We start from the raw sequence: 11,379 nt of genomic DNA, 5'->3' as shown, positions 1-11,379 counted from the left end.
AGACTACATAAGACAATTGAAAACAATCAAAGGAAACATAGTATCAACAGAAAACATAGTGGTCTCTATTTTTCTAAAATACATATAAATTTCAAAGAGGGTACAGTTAGTTTGTTATTTAAAAACAAAATAATTTCGTGTTAATTGTATTTTTCCAAATAGGCAGAAAGTATGGAAAGATAATTATTTTTAGGGACAGTCAGAGTTGGTTGGTTCTCTGTATACATTATAGAGGTTTGTAAATTAATTTTGCTAGATTATAGAGAAGATGAAAATCTGAGAAAAATGTATCACTTATTACTTGGATTTTAAATTTCATTTTATTCTGTTTCGGAAGAAGAATATGTAAAACAGTAAATTCTAAAATATAAGAATCCATATTGAAAAACCTAAGACTGCTTCAGTTAAAATAAATGGATTACTTTCTAGAAGGCGGTGGTATAATTGAGCAGTTTTTGCCAAAGAAAAGTTACCTTGAGTCAAATAGCAGATGAAAAAGAGGTTGTTTTGATGAGAAGTTTTAAGACTTCTCTGGCAGCTAGCAGGTATATTGTACTTTTCAAAAATTTTTTGGTGTCAGTTTGAATCAAATGGTAATGATATTAAATATATAATTTGACTTATTACCAGAATCATTTTCCTTTTTAAAAAATTTGGATGTACTTTATTTTTTGGCTGTGTCAGGTCTTAGTTGCGGCACGCGGGATCTTTTGTTGCAGCGTGCAGGCTCTTAGTTGTGGTGCGTGGGCTCCAGAGCTCGTGGGCTCTGTAGTTGCGGCACACGGGCTCTCTAGTTGTGGCATGCAGGCTTAGTTGCCCCATGGCATGTGGGATCTTAGTTCCCTGGCATCCCCTGCAGTGCAAGACGGATTCTTAGCCACTAGACCACTAGGGAAGCCCCTCCCTTATTTTTTAAAGCTAGCTTTCCTGCTTACTTTCATTTAACAACATTAGTTGAATGTTCAGGCTTTGCGAAGAATAAGTCTAAATATGTGGAAGGATATAAATTATTCTATAACTTCATTATGAATGAAGTTGAAGACATCTTTCACTCAGAATGTTTACTCTGGGTCTAGGGAGGCTAAATACTCTCATCTGAAAACCATTTAAAAGCAATTTTGAGGACTTCCCTGGTAGCACAGTGGTTAAGAATCTGTCTGCCAATGCAGGGGACACGGGTTTGAGCCCTGGTGCAGGAAGATCCCACATGCCGCAGAGCAGCTAAGCCCTTGCACCACAACTACTGAAGTCCGCGCACCTAGAGCCCGTGCTCCGCAACAAGAGGAGCCACTGCAATGAGAAGCCCACGCACCACAAAGAGTAGCCCCCGCTTGCCGCAAGTAGAGAAAGCTCATGCGCAGCAATGAAGACCCAGTGCAGCCAAAAATAAAATAATTAAAAAGAAAAAAAAGCAATTATGAAATGAGCACATAAAAATCATAGTTTAGTATTCCTTTCTAAGTAATATAGTTAAGTTCTGTATTCAGATGTCAACAAAAAGAGAGTAGGAAATTCTGATCAATTGAATTTGGTGACTAATTGGGTGTGGTTGTCACCCATCTATGGTTCTACTTGTGAAAGTGCCATATAACCAAATTAGGTTGCTTAAATCCTTAAATTAGGGATTTCTATTCATCAATTTCTTATATTGCCCTGCGCATTTGCAAACTAATATTTGTCATTTTCCCTTTCAAAAATGAAGTAAAAATTTCACAAACTTGTGCTCAGAAGTTTTATATAATACATTTTGACAATATTTTCTTTCCTTCTTTTTTTTTTTTTGCTGTACGCGGGCCTCTCACTGTTGTGGCCTCTCCCATTGTGGAGCACAGGCTCCAGACACGCAGCCTCGGCGGCCATGGCTCACGGGCCCAGCCGCTTCGCGGCACGTGGGATCTTCCCGGACCGGGGCACGAACCCGCGTCCCCTGCATCGGCAGGCGGACTCTCAACCACTGCGCCACCAGGGAAGCCCTCTTTTTTTTTTTTTGACAATATTTTCTTAAAATTTTTTTGAGAGGATTTTAAGATTTTGAGATAGTGGGATTTTGTTTTTTTGGGAAGGGGGATTAAAACAAAACAAAATTAGTACGAGTTACAGCCCTAGAACATTTGTAAGGTGATGTCTTGGATTATAGTTTACATTAAGTTAAAACAGTACCTTTTAAAAATATTTTGTTTGGACTCACAAAAACATTTGAAAACATTTCAACAAGGTATAATTGAGGGAATAGGTATTCCCTTGCCACCATGATTTTCTCTATGGTGTGATGGAAAGAGCACAAGCTTTGGCTCTTCTACTTTCATGCTACCCTGAGGAATTGAATTAATATTTGTCTTAGTTTCCTTTTCTTTAATAGTTACTTTTTAGACTTTTGATGAAAAATGAAAAAAGTGTATAAAATTATATAAAATGATGCTTTTCAGTGTTAGATTAATGCACATTATTGCTAAAGATAGAGAAGACCACACTACTGAAGTATCATTCACAGTTATCCTTCTTCTAGCAAAAAACAGGTCAACTCACACTACTACTGAGAAGCTTGTCAAACCAGTTTCAAACTTAACGACAAATATTATGCTTGGAGAGAAAGTAAAATGAGCTTTTGGCAAAAATCCCTTATCAAAGGCATACCATCTGGAAAAGCAATTACTGTCATGTGCATGCTAGCAGAATTTTTTGTTTTTCAGTTGGATGAAAGCACTGATGTGCTGAGGACATACCAGCACTTCATAGAGATGTGTTACTGTTTAATCACTGAGAAATCCACACTAACAGAAGAGTTTTTTTGTTGATATTTTGTTTTATTGTTGTTGTTGGTGGTGGTGGTGGTTGGTTAGTTTTTTAAAGCCATTGTTGTCTGGAAAAGTTGCATTGGCTCCTCTGATCAAAACCCAACAACTTTAGCTGTAGGAGAGGGTGCACTTGGTCTGTGAATAAAAGAAATTGCACCAAGATATAAATTTATATCCTGCTTTTTTCCAGAGGAAAAAGTTTGGCATTTAGTAACGTGATTTCTGGTTGTGATTTAATGTTGAAAAAAACCAGTAAAAATTGTGAATGTAAGCAATTTTTGGCCACTAACACCGTGTCTTTTTAGGATTTTGGGAAGAAATGGTCAGCAAATATAGGATCCTGCTTTTCCACAGCGATGTATGCTAGCTGTGTAGGGTGACAGGGCTTTACATGTTTGTTAATTTGCTTTTTAGTAAAATAAGAAGAATGTTTCTTTACTACTGATAATGCCATTTCTATGATTTCAAGGAGGCATAAACTTACATCTACTTTTTCAAATAGTCAGAACTTATAACTTCATATTCACAGTATCATGAGTTTCAATGTTAAGGATGAGGTATAAGAATTTTATAAAAGTCTGAATTATGATGCAAAATAATTCTTATCTAAGAGTTCGACCATTTCCCCACACTTGATGATTTTATTGGGTTATCAAAGAAAAAACAACCAGTGAATTTTTATTGTACATGTTTAAAAACCACATCTAAATTTTGAAATAGAACATGAAGAAATACTTTCCAGAGCCAAAATGCCGGCAGAGAATATATTAGGAATCTTGTTGCTCCAGTCTCTCAAATTGAAGCATTTAACATCGAGTTTTGAGTGGGATATGCTCTTTTTTGGACCTTGAATGGAATGCTGAAAGTAGACTTGAGAAGGAAATATTTCTATAATTTCTGGGTCCATGTTCAATCATAATATCCAGAATGTATTCAATATAACACAGTTGATTTATAATTAAGAATTAGGCATTTTTAGTTTAGTAGAAATAAAGAATAAGAAAGGAGCTAGTTGAAATGGAAAGCAGCTTATGGTTAAAGCTGGTTCCAGAGCTGGGGCCTTGAACATCTTGCAAGGAAGCTATCATAGGGGGTGGCAAAACAACGAAGGTGCTTAATTGAATGGGCTCTGTCTGGCCAAAGATGAGACAATTTGAGCATTAGTAAGTATAACTACAATATATAATCAATCACATCCAATATGTTTAAACTGATGAGTTCATGATGATACTTTAAAGAACTCATTCATTTTCTTTGGAGTATGCTAAGAAACCAACTATACCTGAATGTGACCAGTAGTTGAGGAGAGGAAGTTTCTTTTCTCAGGTGTATTCTAGTTAGTAGTATTCTATTTACAGTTAAGGGGTGATAAATAGAACATTACCATTTCATAATGAATTCCAGGACGTAAGCAAAGATCATCAGTGGCTGCTAACATCACAGGAGGAGGGACAGTCGGACATTAGGTTTCTCTTAATGAAAGTTTACGATCCTTTCTGTGAAGTATCGTTGCCAAAAAAATTGAATTTGAATCTAAATCTGATCAAGCCTGTAGCTCCAATTACCAATTTACAGGAAACATAGAAGACAGGGAAACAAGGGAAATGATACCATGGAGATGCAGTCAGCAGAATCTAGACTATGGGGAAGTCTTTGGGACACACAACTTGGTTTTTTTTTAAACAAATAAATTGTGAGGAACAAAACAAGAGAAAAGAAGGAAGAAAACTGAAATTAATAGCAATGTTTGGACTTTATTTGGGTCCAGATTTTAATAAATAAATATTTATAAAATAATCAGGGAAATTTGAACACTGGATATTTTATATTAAGAAATTATTGTTAATTTTTAGGTGTGATAGATAACAGCATGTAGTTATATTGAAGAAGAGTCATCTTTTAGAGATACATAGTGAAATGTTGATGGATGCAAGGATTTGTCTGGGATCTGCTTTATTATCAGGAATAGAGGGAAGGCTGTGGCTGGGGATGAATCAAGCTTGGCCATGAGTTGATCTTTGTTTAAGCTAGGCACTTGTGGTGTTGGAGGGTGGGGTGGTGGTGGTGTAATTCTTGATATTATTCTCTAAGCTTTTTTGAAAATTTCCATAAGAAAAAGGTCCAGAAATTTACATGTTCTCTTTCTTGGCTTATAAGAATACAATTGAACTATGTGTATTTAGCAACCTGCCGAATTTTTATTTCTAATAATTTCTTGAGTCTTTTGGGATATATATATATAAAACCATATTGTACACAAATGACAGTTGTACTATATAGTGCTTACTGTTTACCAGGCTCTATTTTAAGCACCTATGCGTATTAACCCATTAGGTCCTTGTAAGGAAGAGCTCCAGTGAAATAGACATTAACTTGCCCAACGTTGTGTAGCTGGTATGTGGCAGAGCTGGGATTTGAATCCAGACATTCTAGCCCTAGAGTCTGTGCTTCTCTGTTTGTTTGTTTGTTTTTGCGGTAAGCGGGCCTCTCACTGCTGTGGCCTCTCCCGTTGTGGAGCACAGGCTCCGGACACGCAGGCCCAGCGGCCATGGCTCACGGGCCCAGCCGCTCTGCGGCATGTGGGGTCTTCCCGGACCAGGGCACGAACCCGTGTCCCCTGCATCGGCAGGCGGACTCTCAACCACTGAGCCACCAGGGAAGCCCGCTTCTGTGGTTTTTATATCTCCTTATAAGCTTTATTTTTAACCCCTTCACTCTAATCCTTGTACCCTTTATTTCTTTTGTTTGTTTTAGTGTACTGGCTAGAATTTAAACTTTTAAATACCAGTTTTCATTTGTAATTTTGATTTTGGAAGTTGTCTTAATATTTAGTGAATCCAGAGTCCAGTCAAATTTACTCCTTTATAAATACAAGGTACTCACCAAGAAACTAAGAATTGACTTAGTATGAAGCTAGAAGCCAAAGAATAAAGTGTATCGCTATTTAAAGTTGCCAAGACATGGAAGCAACCTACATTTCTATCTAGAGAGGAATGGATAAAGAAGGTGTGGTACATATATATACATTGGACTACCACTCAGCCATAAAAAAAGAATGAAATAATGCCATTTGCAGCAACAGGGATGCATCTAGAGATTATCACACTAAGTGAAGTAAGTCAGACAAAGGCAAATATGATATCACTTATATGTGGAATCTAAAAAAAAAAAACGATACAAATGAACTTATTTACAAAACAGAAATAGACTCACAGACATAGAAAACAATCTTACGGTTACCAAAGGGGAAAAGTGGGGTGGGGGATAAATTAGGAGTTTGGGATTAACAGATACACACTATTGTATATAAAATATATGTATTTTATATTCAGAATACATATTTTATATATATATATATATATCTCTGAATCACTTTGCTGTACCCCTGAAACTAACACAACATTGTAAATCAATTATACTTCAATTAAAAAAAGTAGAATAAAGTGTATAGTAACAGCTTCTAGTTTTTTTTTTCAAAATTAGATTTATCTCCCGATCTGCAAGCAGCCTATTCCTGGTCCGTTTGACTTTGAGTTACTTGTTGATTCCATTGGTCCTATTTGCTGAATTTCTCTGTGACTCTTTGATCTTCTTCCCCCGACACCCCCACACCTGTCATACAATTACTTCTCATTTGACTTTACATGGGTTCCTGAGATAAAATCAGGGGAAGCACTTAGCACACTGTCCAGCACATAACATATATCTAGTAAATATGCCTTTTGGTTTAAGAGAAAGCTACTTCACAGTTTTGTTTTAAAAATTGTTCTTATTTCTTTAATTAATTTTTTAAATGGGGAGAGGCGAATATGGCGTAGTTACTTTAAGAAGCCCGAGGCCTGGGACGTGGGGGAAAAACTGATGATAATGTGCTGTGGTGGTTTAATGAGTATCTTTGTGTTCTCTGTAAGGCACTTGCTTATAGTAGTCTCTCAGTTTGAGAAAGATTACCGAGAGAGTTGGATGCCAAAATAATACTTCTCTACTAGGGGGTGAGGTAGGAACAATTTAGGGGAAAATGTAACTTGTCCCAACTCCATGGGATATTTACATTTCTCTTTGGCCAGCAGCAAAATACATTATGATGTTGTAAGATAGCTAAGCTTCATGAAAGGAGGCATATACGCCTCAGTAAGGAGGACAATTTTTGGTTTCACCCTCAAGAGAAAGAGATTGTTCATAATTACAGATAACCTTTTCCTGAAGTTTGTGGAAGGTGACCATCTGAAAACTCGGTGTAGCTAGTTGAAAGCTGTGCTATTTTTCTGTCCTTCACTGCCTTGCTCCCTCCATCCCATGTGCTTGTTATTTTGTATAGCAATAAACTGAAACAACCTTTTAACATATCTTTAATGGTATTTTTGGAAATTATATGAAACTATTTGGAAACTGAAGGTTGTAGAGGCACAAGAATTTCTTCCATTTTCTAAATGACAGAATATAATTATTCAATATAATTATTGAATGGCACAGCTATTGAAATTGAATAACCAGTTACTTGACTGTTTTGCTTTTATGGACTAGTTTATTGGTAAGAAATAAAACATATTTTTTGAAGAATAAAATAAATGTGTGTGGTGGAAACTCACTCTTCTATCCGATCCTGAAAGCTTTGAGTGGAAAGATGAAATACTCTCCAAACTACACCTGGATGCTATGGAAACCAAAAGGTGATATGCAAGATTAAGCACAGTTGAGAGGTGCTCAGTTTAACATCTGTCATCAGTTAGTTGGTAAAGGCCTTGAACCATTTATTGTTCTGAAGATGATCTTAAATGAGGAGGCATAGCTAAAGTGGTCAATTACAGAGTATGGGATCAGTGAATTTAAGAGAAAAGAAAGCTGATAGGAGAAAACAAAAATGTAATAATAATAATAATAATAGCTAATATTTAGTGTTTGCTATGCAGCAGGCAATGTGATAGATACTTAAATATATATTTTCAGATACTATCCCAGTAACCCTGTGAAGTGTAAACTGTTATTACATATATACGTATGCAAATAAAAAACTCTGCATAGCAAAATAAAACACCAAAAAAAATTTTTTTTGTAGGAGGAAAATGAATCTTAATAAGGTGTACTTTGAAATTAACTCACAGGAGAGCCAGGATTCCTCCATCTCTTCATCTTGGAGTGAAACCAAAAGCTTGAGTTCAGAAACTGATTTTTAATCAGAATTGAAAAGGAAAGCGAATTCTAGTTTAAACAAGCTGCAAAAGCGTGGATTTGGGAAAACCAGGGATTTAGGGATTTTGCTAGTTCAGTATAATTTTATGATATGATAGGGCTCCTGAAAAGTTATTGTAGTCACTAATTATTAGTTGGAGTGTAGTGTCTCATACAAGAAAAGTCATAGCTCTATCATGCTAGTCAAATCACATTTTACTGTTTTAAGGAGGGATGCCTTATTGGTTTTGAAATGGTGTTTGATATGGAGTGACTTTCAAGTATTTTTATCACTTTAACCTCCTATTTCAATTAAAAATGAACATGGAAATGAATTTAAATAGCTATTAATATTTTCGAGAATTTTTGGACATTGCTTAGAATTAGAAATTCCTTATATTATTAAAAAACACTCTGCCTATGACAGGTCTAGCAGTGTAAACTAAAATTAGGTTAGGTGTAAGATTGAGAACGTCTGACCTTACTCTTCATATATGGATGCGTTTCCTGCTAGTAAAAATTGAAAGCCTGAAGTATAGTGTAAGACCTGTATTGCTTGTAACGTGGTTTATTTAGTTACTTATAAAGCTTCCATTTAAGTTTCGGATTAAGTATACTTTTCCAGTTGACTGTGCAACATTAAAAAAAAAAAAATTAGGTTAAGCCAGGAGGAAAACGTCAGTAAACTCCAGAAAAGCTAAAACTAGACATGTCCAATCTCTCACTATAACAGAAGTTTAAAATGTGCTACTCCAACCACTTGGAAAAATCAAACAGAAAATGTTCTTAAATCATATTGAATCAACCAGGAGATCAAGTATACAATAACTGATTATATAGCAAACTAAATACAGACTTAGGCAAAGACTGATATTGACCTTAGAAAATTGATTTTTGAAAAAGAAATGTACTCAACCTCAGATTTTAGTAAAACAACAAATAAAACCAACAAAATTAGTGCCTGGGAGAAAGGGAGGATATAAATAAGATAAAAGCAGAAACAGATGAACTGAAAAACAAACTGTAGAATTAAAAAAAATCTAAGAGCTACTTCTTAAGGTTAAAAAACAAAGTAAATATCTGACTGATTTTATCAAGGAAAAGATAGAAAACCAAAGTAAGGAAGAATAAACAGGACATAAAAGCAGAAAAGAGATTTTTAGAATTATAAGAGAGTTCTATTTAGTAACCATAAGCCAATTTATTTGAAATCTCTCTGAAATGAATTAAATGCCCAAACTACTTTAAGAAGAAGAAAATCTGGGCAACCCAGAAAACTATGGAAGAAAAGTTCGAGTAATTTTCTCAAAAAATTGGTTCTGGGGCCAGATTGTTTTGCCAGTGAGTCTTTTCTAGCTTTCAAGGAATATATAATTCCTATGGTGAGAAATAGTTCTGGAGATTATAAAAAGATGGAAATATGCCCAATTAATGTTATGAATATCTTCACAATGGTTACTTCATGGGAGTGAGATTCTTTCAGGGGATTAGTTTTTTAGTTTCTACTGTAAGCACAGATTTTTTTTGAAATTAAGACAATTGAGAAAAAAAAAAAGCAAATCCAGAAGTTAAAACCTTAGACAAAGATGTCTTTTTTTTTTTTTTTTTGCGGTACACGGGCTTCTTGCTGTTGTGGCCTCTCCCGTTGCAGAGCACAGGCTCCGGACGCGCAGGCTCAGCGGCCATGGCTCACGGGCCCAGCCGCTCCGCGGCATGTGGGATCTTCCCGGACCGGGGCACGAACCCGCGTGCCCTGCATCGGCAGGTGGACTCTCAACCACTGCGCCACCTGGGAAGCCCCAAAGATGTCTTTTATATCTATTAATATATTTACTAGTGTTACTAGTACTCCTCATTCCTTTGTGTAGATGCACATTTTGATCTGATATTCATGTAGATCCAAATTTTGATCTGATATTCTTTTCCTTCTGCCTAAAGAACATTTCTTTAAAAAGGTGTGCAGGGGCTTCCCTGGTGGCGCAGTGGTTGAGAGTCCGTCTGCCGATGCAGGGAACGCGGGTTCGTGCCCCGGTCCGGGAGGATATCACATGCCTTGGAGGGGCTGGGCCCGTGAGCCATGGCCGCTGAGCCTGCGTGTCCGGAGCCTGTGCTCCGCAACGGGAGAGGCCACAGCAGTGAGAGGCCCGCGTACCGCAAAAAAAAAAAAAAAAAGGTGCATGCCTTATAATGGATTTTTCTCAGCCTTTGTCTAAAAACATTTCCATAGTCATTTGGAAGTATATTTTAACTGGATATAGAATTATTTATTTATTTATTTATGCTGAGTTGGGTCTTTGTTGCTGCACATGGGCTTTCTCTAGTTGCAGTGAGCGGGGGCCACTCTTCATTGTGGTGCATGGGTTTCTCATTGCGGTGGCTTCTCTTGTTGCGGAGCAGGGGCTCCAGCGGTGCGGGCTGCAGTAGTTGTGGCTCTCGGGCTCTAGAGCGCAGGCTCAGAAGTTGTGGAGCACGGGCTTAGTTGCTCTGTGGCATGTGGGATCTTCCTGGAACAGGGCTTGAACCCGTGTCCCCTGCATTGGCAGGTGGATTCCTGTCCACTGCGCCACCAGGGAAACCCTGGATATAGAATTTTAAGTTGACTTTTTTTCTTCCAGTACTTAGCAGTGTCACTACACTGACTTCTCATTTGCATAGTTTCCAATGAGAAGTCTTTTTCTGTACATAATGAGTCTTTTTCCTTACCTCTGTCAGCTTTTAACATTTTTTCTTAATCAGTGGTTTTCAACAGTTTGATTATGATATTTCTAAGTGTGGTTTTCTTTGTTTATCTTTCCTGTATTCTGTTGAGCCTCTTTGTTCTGTGGGTTTATGGCTTGAAAAACATTTGCCTATTATTTCTCTACATATTTTTTTCTATCACCTTCTTCCCTCTAGCTTTTAGATCCCAATTACATGTATATTAGTTTGATGTATTGCTACAAATTATTGGTGTTCCCCTTCTTTTCCTTTCTCCCTCCCTCCCTCGTTCCTTCCTTCCTCCCTTTCTCCCTTTCTGTTTTTTCTTTTTGTGCTTCATTTTGGATATTTTCTATTGTGTGTTTTCAGATTAATTGTCCAATCTGCTATTAATCCCATCCAGTGTATTTTTCATTTCAGATCTTGTGTTTTTTATTTCTAGAAATTTCATTTGGGCTTGAAAAAAATCTTGCCCTTCTCACCTAAACATCGCCATGTCTTTCTCTGCCTTCTTGAGCATGTTGAGCATATATATAGTAGTTCTTTTAATAACTTTGTCCGCTTAGTTCCGTCTATCTGTTAGTTCTGTGTCTGTTTTTATTGATCTGTTAGTCTCTTGGTTGTAGGTCATATTTTCCTTTTAGTTTATATGCCTTGTAAATTTTCATTGGATGTCATTGTGAATTTTATGTTGCCGGGTGTTGGATTTTGTTGTATT

At 36.7% G+C, this 11,379-nt stretch overlaps 1 protein-coding gene across 8 annotated transcripts in view; it reads left to right on the top strand.

Annotated features, from left to right (window-relative positions):
• NCOA1 (nuclear receptor coactivator 1) overlaps positions 1-11,379 on the top strand; it is a 260,501-nt gene that overhangs the window by 65,224 nt on the left and 183,898 nt on the right. The gene's annotated exons all lie outside the window — the stretch shown is intronic.

This window comes from Tursiops truncatus, chromosome 14 (genome assembly GCF_011762595.2).
Source record: "Tursiops truncatus isolate mTurTru1 chromosome 14, mTurTru1.mat.Y, whole genome shotgun sequence".
Lineage (NCBI taxonomy): Eukaryota > Metazoa > Chordata > Mammalia > Artiodactyla > Delphinidae > Tursiops > Tursiops truncatus.
This window is presented reverse-complemented; position numbering and strand designations above follow the sequence as displayed.